This window comes from Fistularia commersonii, chromosome 17 (genome assembly GCF_037954325.1).
Source record: "Fistularia commersonii isolate RoL2024-O1a breed Wild chromosome 17, RoL_Fcom_v1.0, whole genome shotgun sequence".
NCBI lineage: Eukaryota > Metazoa > Chordata > Actinopteri > Syngnathiformes > Fistulariidae > Fistularia > Fistularia commersonii.
This window is the reverse complement of record NC_141300.1, coordinates 411,669-432,184: the sequence shown is the minus strand read 5'-3', so window position 1 is coordinate 432,184 and position 20,516 is coordinate 411,669.

The window sequence follows — 20,516 nt, the reverse complement described above, 5'->3', positions numbered from 1 at the left end:
TGTTTAGGACAAGATTCTGCACAACACATGTCAAATTCAGTGTAATCCAGGGACAAGATCAAAAGATATAGCCATTCGTGCAAAAAGTGCTTATCTCACCGAGTTGAAGCAATTTTGATTAGGTGTGGAAATAACTAATGAATTTCATCAAGCTGGTTTCTGCTGTTGAAATATGTTTTTTAGGATATGATTCTGCACAATATATGTCAAAGTCAGTGTGATCCCATTACAGGTTCAAAGGATATAGCCATTCGTTCAAAAAGGACTTATCTCTCCGAGTTGAAGCGTTTTTGATTAGGAGTGGAAATTACTAATGAATTTCATCAAGCTGGTTTCTGCTGTTGAAATATGTTGTTTAGGACATGATTCTGCACAATATATGTCCCATTCAGTGTAATCCCTTCACAAGTTCAAAAGATATAGCCATTCCTTCAAAAAGTGCTTATCTCACTGAGTTGAAGCGTTTTTGATTCGGAGTGGAAAAAACTAATGAATTTCATCAAGCTGGTTTCTGACTTTTAAATATGTTGTTTAGGACATAATTCTGCACAATATATGTCCCATTCAGTGAAATCCAATCAAAAGCTCAAAAGATATAGCTATTCGATCAAAAAGTGCTTATCTCACCGAGTTGAAGCGTTTTTGATTCGAGTTGGAAATAACTTTTGATTTACATTTAGCTGGTTTCTCCTGTTGAAATATGTTTTTTAGGACATGATTCTGCACAATATAAGTCAAATTCAGTGTAATCCAGCCACAAGTTTGAAAGATATAGCCATAGGATCCAAAAATGCTTATCTCACCGAGTTAAAGCGTTTTTGATTAGGAGTGGAAATAACTAATGAATTTCATCAAGCTGGTTTCTGCTGTTGAAATATGTTGTTTAGGATATGATTCTGCACAATATATGTCAAAGTCAGTGTGATCCCATTACAGGTTCATAGGATATAGCCATTCGTTCAAAAAGGACTTATCTCACCGAGTTGAAGCGTTTTTGATTAGGAGTGGAAATAACTAATGAATTTCATCAAACTGGTTTCTGCTGTTGAAATATGTTTTTTAGGATATGATTCTGCACAATATATGTCAAATTTACTGTAATCATATCACAGGTTCAAAAAATAAAGCCATTCGTTCAAAAACTGCTTATCTTATTGGGTTGAAGCGTTTTTGATTAGGAGTGGAAATTACTAATGGATTTAATCCAGCTGGTTTCTGCTGTTGAAATATGTTGTTTAGGACAAGATTCTGCACAACACATGTCAAATTCAGTGTAATCCAGGGACAAGATCAAAAGATATAGCCATTCGTGCAAAAAGTGCTTATCTCACCAAGTTGAAGCAATTTTGATTAGGTGTGGAAATAACTAATGAATTTCATCAAGCTGGTTTCTGCTGTTGAAATATGTTGTTTAGGACATGATTCTGGACAATATATGTCAAATTCAGTGTGATCCCATCACAGGTTCATAGGATATAGCTATTCGTTCAAAAAGGACTTATCTCACCGAGTTGAAGCGTTTTTGATTAGGAGTGGAAATAACTAATGAATTTCATCAAGCTGGTTTCTGCTGTTGAAATATGTTGTTAGGTCAAGATTTTGCACAATATATGTCATATTCAGAGATATCCCATCAAAAGTCCAAAAGATATAGCCATTCGTTCAAAAAGTGCTAAACTCACCGAGTTGAGACGTTTCTGATTAGTAGTGGAAATAACTAATGAATTTCATCAAGCTTGTTTCTGCTGTTGAAATATGTTGTTTAGGACATGATTCTGCACAATATATTTCAAATTCTTGTGAGCCCATTACAGGTTGAAAGGATATAGCAATTCATTCAAAACGTGCTTATGAGACCGAGTTGAAGCGTTTGTGATTAGGAGTGCAAATAGCTAATGAATTTCATCAAGCTGGTTCCTGCTGTTGAAATATGTTGTTTAGGACAAGATTCTGCACAAAATATGTCAAATTCAGTATAATCCAGCGACAAGTTCAAAAGATATTGCCATTCGATCAAAAAGTGCTTATCTCACCGAGTTGAAGCATTTTTGATTCGGAGTAGAAATAACTAATGAATTTCATCAAGCTGGTTTCTGCTGTTGAAATATGTTGTTTAGGACATGATTCTGCAGAAAATATTTAAAATTCAGTGTAATCCAGCGACAATATCAAAAGATATAGCCATTCGTGCAAATAATGCCTATCTCACCGAGTTGAAGCGTTTTTGTTTAGGAGTGGAAATAATTATTGAATTTCATCAAGCTGGTTTCTGCTGTTGAAATATGTTTTTTTGAATATGATTTTGCACAATATATGTCAAATTCTGTGTGATCCCATTACAGGTTCAAAAGATATAGCCATTCTTTCAAAAAGTACTTATCTCACCGAGTTGAAGCGTTTTTGATTAGGAGTGGAAATAACTTTTGAATTTCATCACGCTGGTTTTTGCTGTTGAAATATGTTGTTTAGGACATGATTCTGCACAATATATGTCAAATTCAGTGTAATCCCTTCATAGGTTAAAAAGATATCGCCATTCGTTCAAAAAGTACTTATCTCACCGAGTTGAAGCGTTTTTGATTCGAGTTGGAAATAACTTTTGAATTACATTTAGCTGGTTTCTCCTGTTGAAATATGTTGTTTAGGACATGATTCTGCACAATATAAGTCAAATTCAGTGTAATCCAGCCACAAGTTTGAAAGATATAGCCATAGGATCCAAAAATGCTTATCTCACCGAGTTAAAGCCTTTTTGATTAGGAGTGGAAATAACTAATGAATTTCATCAAGCTGGTTTCTGCTGTTGAAATATGTTGTTTAGGATATGATTCTGCACAATATATGTCAAAGTCAGTGTGATCCCATTACAGGTTCATAGGATATAGCCATTCGTTCAAAAAGGACTTATCTCACCGAGTTGAAGCGTTTTTGATTAGGAGTGGAAATAACTAATGAATTTCATCAAACTGGTTTCTGCTGTTGAAATATGTTTTTTAGGATATGATTCTGCACAATATATGTCAAATTTACTGTAATCATATCACAGGTTAAAAAAATAAAGCCATTCGTTCAAAAACTGCTTATCTTATTGGGTTGAAGCGTTTTTGATTAGGAGTGGAAATTACTAATGGATTTAATCCAGCTGGTTTCTGCTGTTGAAATATGTTGTTTAGGACAAGATTCTGCACAACACATGTCAAATTCAGTGTAATCCAGGGACAAGATCAAAAGATATAGCCATTCGTGCAAAAAGTGCTTATCTCACCGAGTTGAAGCAATTTTGATTAGGTGTGGAAATAACTAATGAATTTCATCAAACTGGTTTCTTCTGTTGAAATATGTTTTTTAGGATATGATTCTGCACAATATATGTCAAAGTCAGTGTGATCCCATTACAGGTTCAAAGGATGTAGCCATTCGTTCAAAAAGGACTTATCTCACCGAGTTGAAGCGTTTTTGATTAGGAGTGGAAATTACTAATGAATTTCATCAAGCTGGTTTCTGCTGTTGAAATATGTTGTTTAGGACATGATTCTGCACAATATATGTCCCCTCCAGTGTAATCCCTTCACAAGTTCAAAAGATATAGCCATTCCTTCAAAAAGTACTTTCTCACCGAGTTGAAGCATTTTTTATTAGGAGTGGAAATAACTAATGAATTTCATTAAGCTGGTTTCTGCTGTTGAAATATGTTGTTAGGTCAAGATTTTGCACAATATATGTCATATTCAGAGATATCCCATCAAAAGTCCAAAAGATATAGCCATTCGTTCAAAAAGTGCTAAACTCACCGAGTTGAGACGTTTCTGATTAGTAGTGGAAATAACTAATGAATTTCATCAAGCTTGTTTCTGCTGTTGAAATATGTTGTTTAGGACATGATTCTGCACAATATATTTCAAATTCTTGTGAGCCCATTACAGGTTGAAAGGATATAGCAATTCGTTCAAAACGTGCTTATGAGACCGAGTTGAAGCGTTTGTGATTAGGAATGCAAATAGCTAATGAATTTCATCAAGCTGGTTCCTGCTGTTGAAATATGTTGTTTAGGACAAGATTCTGCACAAAATATGTCAAATTCAGTATAATCCAGCGACAAGTTCAAAAGATATTGCCATTCGATCAAAAAGTGCTTATCTCACCGAGTTGAAGCATTTTTGATTCGGAGTAGAAATAACTAATGAATTTCATCAAGCTGGTTTCTGCTGTTGAAATATGTTGTTTAGGACATGATTCTGCAGAAAATATTTAAAATTCAGTGTAATCCAGCGACAATATCAAAAGATATAGCCATTCGTGCAAATAATGCCTATCTCACCGAGTTGAAGCGTTTTTGTTTAGGAGTGGAAATAATTATTGAATTTCATCAAGCTGGTTTCTGCTGTTGAAATATGTTTTTTTGAATATGATTTTGCACAATATATGTCAAATTCTGTGTGATCCCATTACAGGTTCAAAGGATATAGCCATTCTTTCAAAAAGTACTTATCTCACCGAGTTGAAGCGTTTTTGATTAGGAGTGGAAATAACTTTTGAATTTCATCACGCTGGTTTTTGCTGTTGAAATATGTTGTTTAGGACATGATTCTGCACAATATATGTCAAATTCAGTGTAATCCCTTCATAGGTTAAAAAGATATCGCCATTCGTTCAAAAAGTACTTATCTCACCGAGTTGAAGCGTTTTTGATTAGGAGTGGAAATAACTTTTGAATTTCATCAACCTGGTTTCTGCTGTTGAAATATGTTGTTTAGGACATGATTCTACACAATATATGTCAAATTCAGTGAAATCCCATTACAGGTTCAAAGGATATAGCCATTCGTCCAAAAAGTACTTATGTCACCAAGTAAAAGAGTTTTTGATTAGTATTGGAAATAACCAATGAATTTCGTCAAGGTGGTTTCTGCTGTTGAAATATGTTGTTAGGTCAAGATTCTGCACAATATATGTCATATTCAGAGATATCCCATCAAAAGTCCAAAAGATATAGCCATTCGTTCAAAAAGTGCTTAACTCACCGAGTTGAGACGTTTCTGATTAGGAGTGGAAATAACTAATGAATTTCATCACGCTGGTTTCTGCTGTTGTAATATGTTGTTTAGGACATGATTCTGCACAATATATGTCAAATTCAGTGTAATCCCTTCACAGGTTCAAAAGATATAGCCATTCGTTCAAAAAGTGCTTATCTCACCGAGTTCAAGCGTTTTTGATTCGGAGTGGAAAGAACCAGTGAATTTCATCAATCTGGTTTCTGCTGTTCAAATATGTTGTTTAGAACATGATTTTGCACAATATATGTCAAATTCAGTGTAATCCCTTCATAGGTTCAAAAGATATCGCCATTTGTTCCAAAAGAACTTATCTCACCGAGATGAAGCGTTTTTGATTCGGAGTGGAAATAACCAATGAATTTCATCAAGCTGGTTTCTGCTGTTGAAATATGTTTATAGGATATTATTCTGCACAATATATGTCAAATTTAGTGTAATCACAACACAGGTTCAAAAGATATAGCCATTCGTTCAAAAACTGCTTATCTTATCGGATTGAAGCGTTTTTGATTAGGAGTGGAAATAACTGATGGATTTCATCAAGCTGGTTACTGCTGTTGAAATATGTTGTTTAGGACATGATTTTGCAAAACACATGTCAAATTCAGAGGTATACAGCTACAAGTTCAAAAGATATAGCCATTCGATCAAAAACTGCTTATCTCACCGAGTTGAAACGTTTTTGATTAGGAGTGGAAAAAACTTTTGAATTTCATCACGCTGGTTTCTGCTGTTGAAATATGTTGTTTAGGACATGATTCAGCACAATATGTCAAATTCAGTATAATCCCTTCATAGGTTCAAAATATATCGCCATTCGTTCAAAAAGTACTTATCTCACCGAGTTGAAGCGTTTTTGGATTCCGAGTGGAAATAATGAATGAATTTCATCAAGCTGGTTTCTGCTGTTGAAATATGTTTTTTAGGATATGATTCTGCACAATATATGTCAAATTCAATGTAATCACATCACAGGTTTAAAAGATATAGCCATTCGTTCAAAAACTGCTTATTTTATCGGGTTGAAGCGTTTTTGATTAGGAGTGGAAATAACTAATTGATTTAATCAAGCTGGTTTCTGCTGTTGAAATATGTTGTTTAGGACATGATTCTGCACAACACATGTCAAATTCAGTGTAATCCAGCAACAAGATCAAAAGATATAGCCATTCGTGCAAAAAGTGCTTATCTCACCGAGTTGAAGCAATTTTGATTAGGAGTGGCAATAACTAATGAATTTCATCAAGTAGATTTCTACTGTTGAAATATGTTGTTTAGGACATGATTCTGCACAATATATGTCAAATTCAGTGTAATCCCTTCACAAGTTCAAAAGATATAGCCATTCGTTCAAAAAGTGCTTATCTCACCAAGTTGAAGCGTTTTTGATTCGGAGTGGAAATAACCAGTGAATTTCATCAATCTGGTTTCTGCTGTTGAAATATGTTGTTTAGAACATGATTTTGCACAATATATGTCAAATTCAGTGTAATCCCTTCATAGGTTCAAAAGATATCGCCATTTGTTCCAAAAGAACTTATCTCACCGAGATGAAGCGTTTTTGATTCGGAGTGGAAATAACCAATGAATTTCATCAAGCTGGTTTCTGCTGTTGAAATATGTTTATAGGATATTATTCTGCACAATATATGTCAAATTTAGTGTAATCACAACACAGGTTCAAAAGATATAGCCATTCGTTCAAAAACTGCTTATCTTATCGGATTGAAGCGTTTTTGATTAGGAGTGGAAATAACTGATGGATTTCATCAAGCTGGTTACTGCTGTTGAAATATGTTTTTTAGCACATGATTCTGCAAAACACATGTCAAATTCAGAGGTATACAGCTACAAGTTCAAAAGATATAGCCATTCGATCAAAAAGTGCTTATCTCACCGAGTTGAAACGTTTTTGATTAGGAGTGGAAAAAACTTTTGAATTTCATCACGCTGGTTTCTGCTGTTGAAATATGTTGTTTAGGACATGATTCAGCACAATATTTCAAATTCAGTATAATCCCTTCATAGGTTCAAAATATATCGCCATTCGTTCAAAAAGTACTTATCTCACCGAGTTGAAGCGTTTTTGGATTCGGAGTGGAAATAATCAATGAATTTCGTCAAGCTGGTTTCTGCTGTTGAAATATGTTGTTTAGGACATGATTCTGCAAAATATATGTCAAATTCTTGTGAGCCCATTACAGGTTCAAAGGATATAGACATTCTTTCAAAATGTGCTCATGAGACCGAGTTAAAGTGTTTCTGATTAGGAGTGGATATAACTAATGAATTTCATCAAGCTGGTTCCCGCTGTTGAAATATGTTGTTTAGGACAAGATTCTGCACAAAATATGTCAAATTCAGTACAATCCAGCGACAAGTTCAAAAGACATAGCCATTCGATCAAAAAGTGCTTATCTCACAGAGTTGAAGCGTTTTTGATTCGGAGTGGAAATAACTAATGAATTTCATCAAGCTGGTTTCTGCTGTTGAAATATGTTGTTTAGGACAAGATTTTGCACAAAATATGTCAAATTCAGTGAAATCCCATCACAGGTTCAAGAGATATAGCCATTCGTTCAAAAATTGCTTATCTCACCAAGTTGAAGAGTTTTTTATTAGGAGCGGAAATAACTATTGAATTTCATGAACCTGGTTTCTGCTGTTGAAATATGTTGTTCAGGACATGATTCTGCACAATATATGTAAAATTCTTGTGAGCCCATTACAGATTCAAAGGATATAGCCATTCGTTCAAAACATGCTTATGAGAGCGAGTTGAAGCGTTTTTGATTAGGAGTGGATATAACTAATGAAATTCATCAAGCTGGTTCCTGCTGTTTAAATATGTTGTTTAGGAAAAGATTCTGCACAAAATATGTCAAATTCAGTATAATCCAGCGACTAGTTCAAAAGATATTGCCATTCGATCAAAAAGTGCGTATCTCACCGAGTTGAGCGTTTTTGATTCGGAGTAGAAATAACTAATGAATTCCATCAAGCTGGTTTCTGCTGTCTAAATATGTTGTTTAGGACATGATTCTGCAGAAAATAATTCAAATTCAGTGTAATCCAGCAACAAGATCAAAAGATATAGCCATTCTTGCAAATAATGCTTATCTCACCGAGTTGAAGCGTTTTTGTTTAGGAGTGGAAATAACTAATGAATTTATTCAAGCTGGTTTCTGCTGTTGAAATATGTTTTTTGGGATATGATTCTGCACAATATATGTCAAATTCAGTGTGATCCCATTAAAGGTTCAAAGGATATAGCCATTCTTTCAAAAAGGACTTATCTCACCGAGTTGAAGCGTTTTTGATTAGGAGTGGAAATAACTTTTGATTTCAACAAGCTGGTTTCTGGTGTTGAAATATGTTGTTTAGGACATGATTCTGCACAATATATGTCAAATTCAGTGTAATCCCTTCACAGGTTCAAAAGATATAGCCATTCGTTCAAAAACTACTTATCTCACCGAGTTGAAGTGTTTTTGATTCGGAGTGGAAATAATCAATGAATTTCGTCAAGCTGGTTTCTGCTGTTGAAATATGTTGTTTAGGACATGATTCTGCAAAATATATGTCAAATTCTTGTGAGCCCATTACAGGTTCAAAGGATATAGACATTCTTTCAAAATGTGCTCATGAGACCGAGTTAAAGTGTTTCTGATTAGGAGTGGATATAACTAATGAATTTCATCAAGCTGGTTCCCGCTGTTGAAATATGTTGTTTAGGACAAGATTCTGCACAAAATATGTCAAATTCAGTACAATCCAGCGACAAGTTCAAAAGACATAGCCATTCGATCAAAAAGTGCTTATCTCACAGAGTTGAAGCGTTTTTGATTCGGAGTGGAAATAACTAATGAATTTCATCAAGCTGGTTTCTGCTGTTGAAATATGTTGTTTAGGACAAGATTTTGCACAAAATATGTCAAATTCAGTGAAATCCCATCACAGGTTCAAGAGATATAGCCATTCGTTCAAAAATTGCTCATCTCACCAAGTTGAAGAGTTTTTTATTAGGAGCGGAAATAACTATTGAATTTCATGAACCTGGTTTCTGCTGTTGAAATATGTTGTTCAGGACATGATTCTGCACAATATATGTAAAATTCTTGTGAGCCCATTACAGATTCAAAGGATATAGCCATTCGTTCAAAACATGCTTATGAGAGCGAGTTGAAGCGTTTTTGATTAGGAGTGGATATAACTAATGAATTTCATCAAGCTGGTTCCTGCTGTTTAAATATGTTGTTTAGGAAAAGATTCTGCACAAAATATGTCAAATTCAGTATAATCCAGCGACTAGTTCAAAAGATATTGCCATTCGATCAAAAAGTGCGTATCTCACCGAGTTGAGCGTTTTTGATTCGGAGTAGAAATAACTAATGAATTCCATCAAGCTGGTTTCTGCTGTCTAAATATGTTGTTTAGGACATGATTCTGCAGAAAATAATTCAAATTCAGTGTAATCCAGCAACAAGATCAAAAGATATAGCCATTCTTGCAAATAATGCTTATCTCACCGAGTTGAAGCGTTTTTGTTTAGGAGTGGAAATAACTAATGAATTTATTCAAGCTGGTTTCTGCTGTTGAAATATGTTTTTTGGGATATGATTCTGCACAATATATGTCAAATTCAGTGTGATCCCATTAAAGGTTCAAAGGATATAGCCATTCTTTCAAAAAGGACTTATCTCACCGAGTTGAAGCGTTTTTGATTAGGAGTGGAAATAACTTTTGATTTCAACAAGCTGGTTTCTGGTGTTGAAATATGTTGTTTAGGACATGATTCTGCACAATATATGTCAAATTCAGTGTAATCCCTTCACAGGTTCAAAAGATATAGCCATTCGTTCAAAAACTACTTATCTCACCGAGTTGAAGTGTTTTTGATTCGGAGTGGAAATAACAGGTGAATTTCATCAAGCTGGTTTCTGCTGTTGAAATATGTTGTTTAGGAAGTGATTCTGCACAATATATATCAAATTTAGTGTAATCCAGACACAAGTTCAAAAGATATAGCCATTCGATCAAAAAGTTCTTATGTCATCGAGTTGAAGCGTTTATGATTCGCAGTGGAAATAACTAATGAAAGAATCAAGATACTTTCTGCTGTCTAAATATGTTGTTCAGGACATGATTCTGTACAATATATGTCAACTTCAGTGTAATCCCTTCATAGGTTCAAAAGATATAGCCATTCGTTCAAAAAGTGCTTAACTAACCGAGTTCAAGCGTTTTTGATTCGGAGTGGAAATAACCAGTGAATTTCATCAAGCTGGTTTCTGCTGTTGAAATATATTGTTTAGGATATGATTCTGCACAATATATGTCAAAGTCAGTGTGATCCCATTACAGGTTCAAAGGATATAGCCATTCATTAAAAAAGGACTTATCTTACCGAGTTGAAGCGTTTTTGATTAGGAGTGGAAAAAACTTTTGAATTTCATCACGCTGGTTTCTGCTGTTGAAATATGTTGTTTAGGACATGATTCAGCACAATATGTCAAATTCAGTATAATCCCTTCATAGGTTCAAAATATATCGCCATTCGTTCAAAAAGTACTTATCTCACCGAGTTGAAGCGTTTTTGGATTCCGAGTGGAAATAATGAATGAATTTCATCAAGCTGGTTTCTGCTGTTGAAATATGTTTTTTAGGATATGATTCTGCACAATATATGTCAAATTCAATGTAATCACATCACAGGTTTAAAAGATATAGCCATTCGTTCAAAAACTGCTTATTTTATCGGGTTGAAGCGTTTTTGATTAGGAGTGGAAATAACTAATTGATTTAATCAAGCTGGTTTCTGCTGTTGAAACATGTTGTTTAGGACATGATTCTGCACAACACATGTCAAATTCAGTGTAATCCAGCAACAAGATCAAAAGATATAGCCATTCGTGCAAAAAGTGCTTATCTCACCGAGTTGAAGCAATTTTGATTAGGAGTGGCAATAACTAATGAATTTCATCAAGTAGATTTCTACTGTTGAAATATGTTGTTTAGGACATGATTCTGCACAATATATGTCAAATTCAGTGTAATCCCTTCACAAGTTCAAAAGATATAGCCATTCGTTCAAAAAGTGCTTATCTCACCAAGTTGAAGCGTTTTTGATTCGGAGTGGAAATAACCAGTGAATTTCATCAATCTGGTTTCTGCTGTTGAAATATGTTGTTTAGAACATGATTTTGCACAATATATGTCAAATTCAGTGTAATCCCTTCATAGGTTCAAAAGATATCGCCATTTGTTCCAAAAGAACTTATCTCACCGAGATGAAGCGTTTTTTATTCGGAGTGGAAATAACCAATGAATTTCATCAAGCTGGTTTCTGCTGTTGAAATATGTTTATAGGATATTATTCTGCACAATATATGTCAAATTTAGTGTAATCACAACACAGGTTCAAAAGATATAGCCATTCGTTCAAAAACTGCTTATCTTATCGGATTGAAGCGTTTTTGATTAGGAGTGGAAATAACTGATGGATTTCATCAAGCTGGTTACTGCTGTTGAAATATGTTTTTTAGCACATGATTCTGCAAAACACATGTCAAATTCAGAGGTATACAGCTACAAGTTCAAAAGATATAGCCATTCGATCAAAAAGTGCTTATCTCACCGAGTTGAAACGTTTTTGATTAGGAGTGGAAAAAACTTTTGAATTTCATCACGCTGGTTTCTGCTGTTGAAATATGTTGTTTAGGACATGATTCAGCACAATATGTCAAATTCAGTATAATCCCTTCATAGGTTCAAAATATATCGCCATTCGTTCAAAAAGTACTTATCTCACCGAGTTGAAGCGTTTTTGGATTCGGAGTGGAAATAATCAATGAATTTCGTCAAGCTGGTTTCTGCTGTTGAAATATGTTGTTTAGGACATGATTCTGCAAAATATATGTCAAATTCTTGTGAGCCCATTACAGGTTCAAAGGATATAGACATTCTTTCAAAATGTGCTCATGAGACCGAGTTAAAGTGTTTCTGATTAGGAGTGGATATAACTAATGAATTTCATCAAGCTGGTTCCCGCTGTTGAAATATGTTGTTTAGGACAAGATTCTGCACAAAATATATCAAATTCAGTACAATCCAGCGACAAGTTCAAAAGACATAGCCATTCGATCAAAAAGTGCTTATCTCACAGAGTTGAAGCGTTTTTGATTCGGAGTGGAAATAACTAATGAATTTCATCAAGCTGGTTTCTGCTGTTGAAATATGGTGTTTAGGACAAGATTTTGCACAAAATATGTCAAATTCAGTGAAATCCCATCACAGGTTCAAGAGATATAGCCATTCGTTCAAAAATTGCTTATCTCACCAAGTTGAAGAGTTTTTTATTAGGAGCGGAAATAACTATTGAATTTCATGAACCTGGTTTCTGCTGTATAAATATGTTGTTCAGGACATGATTCTGCACAATATATGTAAAATTCTTGTGAGCCCATTACAGATTCAAAGGATATAGCCATTCGTTCAAAACATGCTTATGAGAGCGAGTTGAAGCGTTTTTGATTAGGAGTGGATATAACTAATGAATTTCATCAAGCTGGTTCCTGCTGTTTAAATATGTTGTTTAGGAAAAGATTCTGCACAAAATATGTCAAATTCAGTATAATCCAGCGACTAGTTCAAAAGATATTGCCATTCGATCAAAAAGTGCGTATCTCACCGAGTTGAGCGTTTTTGATTCGGAGTAGAAATAACTAATGAATTCCATCAAGCTGGTTTCTGCTGTCTAAATATGTTGTTTAGGACATGATTCTGCAGAAAATAATTCAAATTCAGTGTAATCCAGCAACAAGATCAAAAGATATAGCCATTCTTGCAAATAATGCTTATCTCACCGAGTTGAAGCGTTTTTGTTTAGGAGTGGAAATAACTAATGAATTTATTCAAGCTGGTTTCTGCTGTTGAAATATGTTTTTTGGGATATGATTCTGCACAATATATGTCAAATTCAGTGTGATCCCATTAAAGGTTCAAAGGATATAGCCATTCTTTCAAAAAGGACTTATCTCACCGAGTTGAAGCGTTGTTGATTAGGAGTGGAAATAACTTTTGATTTCAACAAGCTGGTTTCTGGTGTTGAAATATGTTGTTTAGGACATGATTCTGCACAATATATGTCAAATTCAGTGTAATCCCTTCACAGGTTCAAAAGATATAGCCATTCGTTCAAAAACTACTTATCTCACCGAGTTGAAGTGTTTTTGATTCGGAGTGGAAATAACAGGTGAATTTCATCAAGCTGGTTTCTGCTGTTGAAATATGTTGTTTAGGAAGTGATTCTGCACAATATATATCAAATTTAGTGTAATCCAGACACAAGTTCAAAAGATATAGCCATTCGATCAAAAAGTTCTTATGTCATCGAGTTGAAGCGTTTATGATTCGCAGTGGAAATAACTAATGAAAGAATCAAGATACTTTCTGCTGTCTAAATATGTTGTTCAGGACATGATTCTGTACAATATATGTCAACTTCAGTGTAATCCCTTCATAGGTTCAAAAGATATAGCCATTCGTTCAAAAAGTGCTTAACTAACCGAGTTCAAGCGTTTTTGATTCGGAGTGGAAATAACCAGTGAATTTCATCAAGCTGGTTTCTGCTGTTGAAATATATTGTTTAGGATATGATTCTGCACAATATATGTCAAAGTCAGTGTGATCCCATTACAGGTTCAAAGGATATAGCCATTCATTAAAAAAGGACTTATCTTACCGAGTTGAAGCGTTTTTGATTCGGAGTGGAAATAACCAGTGAATTTCATCAATCTGGTTTCTGCTGTTGAAATATGTTGTTTAGAACATGATTTTGCACAATATATGTCAAATTCAGTGTAATCCCTTCATAGGTTCAAAAGATATCGCCATTTGTTCCAAAAGAACTTATCTCACCGAGATGAAGCGTTTTTGATTCGGAGTGGAAATAACCAATGAATTTCATCAAGCTGGTTTCTGCTGTTGAAATATGTTTATAGGATATTATTCTGCACAATATATGTCAAATTTAGTGTAATCACAACACAGGTTCAAAAGATATAGCCATTCGTTCAAAAACTGCTTATCTTATCGGATTGAAGCGTTTTTGATTAGGAGTGGAAATAACTGATGGATTTCATCAAGCTGGTTACTGCTGTTGAAATATGTTTTTTAGGACATGATTCTGCAAAACACATGTCAAATTCAGAGGTATACAGCTACAAGTTCAAAAGATATAGCCATTCGATCAAAAAGTGCTTATCTCACCGAGTTGAAACGTTTTTGATTAGGAGTGGAAAAAACTTTTGAATTTCATCACGCTGGTTTCTGCTGTTGAAATATGTTGTTTAGGACATGATTCAGCACAATATGTCAAATTCAGTATAATCCCTTCATAGGTTCAAAATATATCGCCATTCGTTCAAAAAGTACTTATCTCACCGAGTTGAAGCGTTTTTGGATTCGGAGTGGAAATAATCAATGAATTTCGTCAAGCTGGTTTCTGCTGTTGAAATATGTTGTTTAGGACATGATTCTGCAAAATATATGTCAAATTCTTGTGAGCCCATTACAGGTTCAAAGGATATAGACATTCTTTCAAAATGTGCTCATGAGACCGAGTTAAAGTGTTTCTGATTAGGAGTGGATATAACTAATGAATTTCATCAAGCTGGTTCCCGCTGTTGAAATATGTTGTTTAGGACAAGATTCTGCACAAAATATGTCAAATTCAGTACAATCCAGCGACAAGTTCAAAAGACATAGCCATTCGATCAAAAAGTGCTTATCTCACAGAGTTGAAGCGTTTTTGATTCGGAGTGGAAATAACTAATGAATTTCATCAAGCTGGTTTCTGCTGTTGAAATATGTTGTTTAGGACAAGATTTTGCACAAAATATGTCAAATTCAGTGAAATCCCATCACAGGTTCAAGAGATATAGCCATTCGTTCAAAAATTGCTTATCTCACCAAGTTGAAGAGTTTTTGATTAGGAGCGGAAATAACTATTGAATTTCATGAACCTGGTTTCTGCTGTTGAAATATGTTGTTCAGGACATGATTCTGCACAATATATGTCAAATTCTTGTGAGCCCATTACAGATTCAAAGGATATAGCCATTCGTTCAAAACATGCTTATGAGAGCGAGTTGAAGCGTTTTTGATTAGGAGTGGATATAACTAATGAATTTCATCAAGCTGGTTCCTGCTGTTTAAATATGTTGTTTAGGAAAAGATTCTGCACAAAATATGTCAAATTCAGTATTATCCAGCGACAAGTTCAAAAGATATTGCCATTCGATCAAAAAGTGCGTATCTCACCGAGTTGAGCGTTTTTGATTCGGAGTAGAAATAACTAATGAATTCCATCAAGCTGGTTTCTGCTGTTGAAATATGTTGTTTAGGACATGATTCTGCAGAAAATAATTCAAATTCAGTGTAATCCAGCAACAAGATCAAAAGATATAGCCATTCTTGCAAATAATGCTTATCTCACCGAGTTGAAGCGTTTTTGTTTAGGAGTGGAAATAACTAATGAATTTATTCAAGCTGGTTTCTGCTGTTGAAATATGTTTTTTGGGATATGATTCTGCACAATATATGTCAAATTCAGTGTGATCCCATTAAAGGTTCAAAGGATATAGCCATTCTTTCAAAAAGGACTTATCTCACCGAGTTGAAGCGTTTTTGATTAGGAGTGGAAATAACTTTTGATTTCAACAAGCTGGTTTCTGGTGTTGAAATATGTTGTTTAGGACATGATTCTGCACAATATATGTCAAATTCAGTGTAATCCCTTCACAGGTTCAAAAGATATAGCCATTCGTTCAAAAACTACTTATCTCACCGAGTTGAAGTGTTTTTGATTCGGAGTGGAAATAACAGGTGAATTTCATCAAGCTGGTTTCTGCTGTTGAAATATGTTGTTTAGGAAGTGATTCTGCACAATATATATCAAATTTAGTGTAATCCAGACACAAGTTCAAAAGATATAGCCATTCGATCAAAAAGTTCTTATGTCATCGAGTTGAAGCGTTTATGATTCGCAGTGGAAATAACTAATGAAAGAATCAAGATGCTTTCTGCTGTCTAAATATGTTGTTCAGGACATGATTCTGTACAATATATGTCAACTTCAGTGTAATCCCTTCATAGGTTCAAAAGATATAGCCATTCGTTCAAAAAGTGCTTAACTAACCGAGTTCAAGCGTTTTTGATTCGGAGTGGAAATAACCAGTGAATTTCATCAAGCTGGTTTCTGCTGTTGAAATATATTGTTTAGGATATGATTCTGCACAATATATGTCAAAGTCAGTGTGATCCCATTACAGGTTCAAAGGATATAGCCATTCATTAAAAAAGGACTTATCTTACCAAGTTGAAGCGTTTTTGATTAGGAGTGGAAATAACTAATGAATATCATCAAGCTGGTTTCTGCTGTTGAAATATGTTGTTTATGACATGATTCTGCACAATATATGTCAAATTCAGTGTAATCCAGCTACAAGTTCAAAAGATATAGCTATTCGATCAAAATGTGCTTATCTCACCGAGTTGAAACGTTTTTGATTCGGAGTGGAAATAACTAATGAATTTCATCAAACTGGTTTCTGCTGTTGAAATATGTTGTTTAGGACATGATTCTGCACAATATATATCAAATTCTTGTGAGCCCATTACAGGTTCAAAGGATATAGACATTCTTTCAAAATGTGCTCATGAGACCGAGTTAAAGTGTTTCTGATTTGGAGTGGATATAACTAATGAATTTCATCAAGCTGGTTCCCGCTGTTGAAATATGTGGTTTCGGTCAAGATTCTGCACAAAATATGTCAAATTCAGTATAATCCAGTGACAAGTTCAAAAGATATAGCCATTCGATCAAAAAGTGCTTATCTCACCGAGTTGAAGCGTTTTTGATTCGGAGTGGAAATAACTTTTGAATTTTATCAAGCTGGTTTCTGCTGTTGAAATACGTTGTTTAGGACATGATTCTGGACAATATATGTCAAATTCAGTGTAATCCCTTCACAAGTTCAAAAGATATCGCCATTCGTTCAAAAAGTACTTATCTCACCGAGTTTAAGCGTTTTTGATTAGGAGTGGAAATAACTTTTGAATTTCATCAAGATGGTTTCTGCTGTTGAAATATGTTGTTTACGACAATATTCTGCACAATATATGTCAAATTCAGTGAAATCCCATCACAGGTTCAAAAGATATAGCCATTCTTTCAAAAATTGCTTATCTCACAAAGTTGAAGAGTTTTTGATTAGGAACGGAAATAACTATTGAATTTCATGAAGCTGGGTTCTGCTGTTGAAATATGTTGTTTAGGACATGATTCTGCACAATATATGTCAAATTCTTGTGAGCCCATTACAGGTTCAAAGGATATAGCCATCCGTTCAAAACGTGCTTATGAGACCGAGTTGAAGCATTTTTGATTAGGAGTGCAAATAACTAATGAATTTCATCAAGCTGGTTCCTGCTGTTGAAAAATGTTGTTTAGGACAAGATTCTGCACAAAAAATGTCAAATTCAGTATAATCCAGCGACAAGTTCAAAAGATATTGCCATTCGATCAAAAAGTACTTATCTCACCGAGTTGAAGCGTTTTTGATTCGGAGTAGAAATAACTAATGAATTCCATCAAGCTGGTTTCTGCTGTTGAAATATGTTGTTTAGGACATGATTCTGCAGAAAATAATTCAAATTCAGTGTAATCCAGCAACAAGATCAAAAGATATAGCCATTCTTGCAAATAATGCTTATCTCACCGAGTTGAAGCGTTTTTGTTTAGGAGTGGAAATAACTAATGAATTTATTCAAGCTGGTTTCTGCTGTTGAAATATGTTTTTTGGGATATGATTCTGCACAATATATGTCAAATTCAGTGTGATCCCATTAAAGGTTCAAAGGATATAGCCATTCTTTCAAAAAGGACTTATCTCACCGAGTTGAAGCGTTTTTGATTAGGAGTGGAAATAACTTTTGATTTCAACAAGCTGGTTTCTGGTGTTGAAATATGTTGTTTAGGACATGATTCTGCACAATATATGTCAAATTCAGTGTAATCCCTTCACAGGTTCAAAAGATATAGCCATTCGTTCAAAAACTACTTATCTCACCGAGTTGAAGTGTTTTTGATTCGGAGTGGAAATAACAGGTGAATTTCATCAAGCTGGTTTCTGCTGTTGAAATATGTTGTTTAGGAAGTGATTCTGCACAATATATATCAAATTTAGTGTAATCCAGACACAAGTTCAAAAGATATAGCCATTCGATCAAAAAGTTCTTATGTCATCGAGTTGAAGCGTTTATGATTCGCAGTGGAAATAACTAATGAAAGAATCAAGATGCTTTCTGCTGTCTAAATATGTTGTTCAGGACATGATTCTGTACAATATATGTCAACTTCAGTGTAATCCCTTCATAGGTTCAAAAGATATAGCCATTCGTTCAAAAAGTGCTTAACTAACCGAGTTCAAGCGTTTTTGATTCGGAGTGGAAATAACCAGTGAATTTCATCAAGCTGGTTTCTGCTGTTGAAATATATTGTTTAGGATATGATTCTGCACAATATATGTCAAAGTCAGTGTGATCCCATTACAGGTTCAAAGGATATAGCCATTCATTAAAAAAGGACTTATCTTACCAAGTTGAAGCGTTTTTGATTAGGAGTGGAAATAACTAATGAATATCATCAAGCTGGTTTCTGCTGTTGAAATATGTTGTTTATGACATGATTCTGAACAATATATGTCAAATTCAGTGTAATCCAGCTACAAGTTCAAAAGATATAGCTATTTGATCAAAATGTGCTTATCTCACCGAGTTGAAACGTTTTTGATTCGGAGTGGAAATAACTAATGAATTTCATCAAACTGGTTTCTGCTGTTGAAATATGTTGTTTAGGACATGATTCTGCACAATATATATCAAATTCTTGTGATCCCATTACAGGTTCAAAGGATATAGACATTCTTTCAAAATGTGCTCATGAGACCGAGTTAAAGTGTTTCTGATTTGGAGTGGATATAACTAATGAATTTCATCGAGCTGGTTCCCGCTGTTGAAATATGTGGTTTCGGTCAAGATTCTGCACAAAATATGTCAAATTCAGTATAATCCAGTGACAAGTTCAAAAGATATAGCCATTCGATCAAAAAGTGCTTATCTCACCGAGTTGAAGCGTTTTTGATTCGGAGTGGAAATAACTTTTGAATTTTATCAAGCTGGTTTCTGCTGTTGAAATACGTTGTTTAGGACATGATTCTGGACAATATATGTCAAATTCAGTGTAATCCCTTCACTAGTTCAAAAGATATCGCCATTCGTTCAAAAAGTACTTATCTCACCGAGTTTAAGCGTTTTTGATTAGGAGTGGAAATAACTTTTGAATTTCATCAAGATGGTTTCTGCTGTTGAAATATGTTGTTTACGACAATATTCTGCACAATATATGTCAAATTCAGTGAAATCCCATCACAGGTTCAAAAGATATAGCCATTCGTTCAAAAATTGCTTATCTCACAAAGTTGAAGAGTTTTTGATTAGGAGTGGAAATAACTATTGAATTTCATGAAGCTGGTTTCTGCTGTTGAAATATGTTGTTTAGGACATGATTCTGCACAATATATGTCAAATTCTTGTGAGCCCATTACAGGTTCAAAGGATATAGCCATCCGTTCAAAACGTGCTTATGAGACCGAGTTGAAGCATATTTGATTAGGAGTGCAAATAACTAATGAATTTCATCAAGCTGGTTCCTGCTGTTGAAAAATGTTGTTTAGGACAAGATTCTGCACAAAATATGTCAAATTCAGTATAATCCAGCGACAAGTTCAAAAGATATTGCCATTCGATCAAAAAGTACTTATCTCACCGAGTTGAAGCGTTCTTGATTCGGAGTAGAAATAACTAATAATTTCATGAAGCTGGTTTCTGCTGTTTAAATATGTTGTTTAGGACATGATTCTGCAGAAAATATTTAAAATTCAGCGTAATCCAACGACAAGATCAAAAGATATAGCCATTCGTGCAAATAATGCTTATCTCACCGAGTTGAAGCGTTTTTGTTTAGGAGTGGAAATAACTAATGAATTTCATCAAGCTTGTTTCTGCTGTTGAAATATGTTTTTTTTGGATTTGATTCTGCACAATATATGTCAAATTCAGTATAATCCCATTACAGGTTCAAAAGATATAGCCATTCTTTCAAAAAGTACTTATCTCACCGAATTGAAGCGTTTTTAATTAGGAGTGGAAATAACTAATGAATTTCATCAAGCTGGTTTCTGCTGTTGAAATATGTTGTTTAGGACATGATTCTGCACAATATATGTCAAATTCAGTGTAATCCCTTCATAGGTTCAAAAGATATTGCCAGTCGTTCCAAAAGAACTTATCTCACCGAGTTGAAGCGTTTTTGATTAGGAGTGGAAATAACTAATG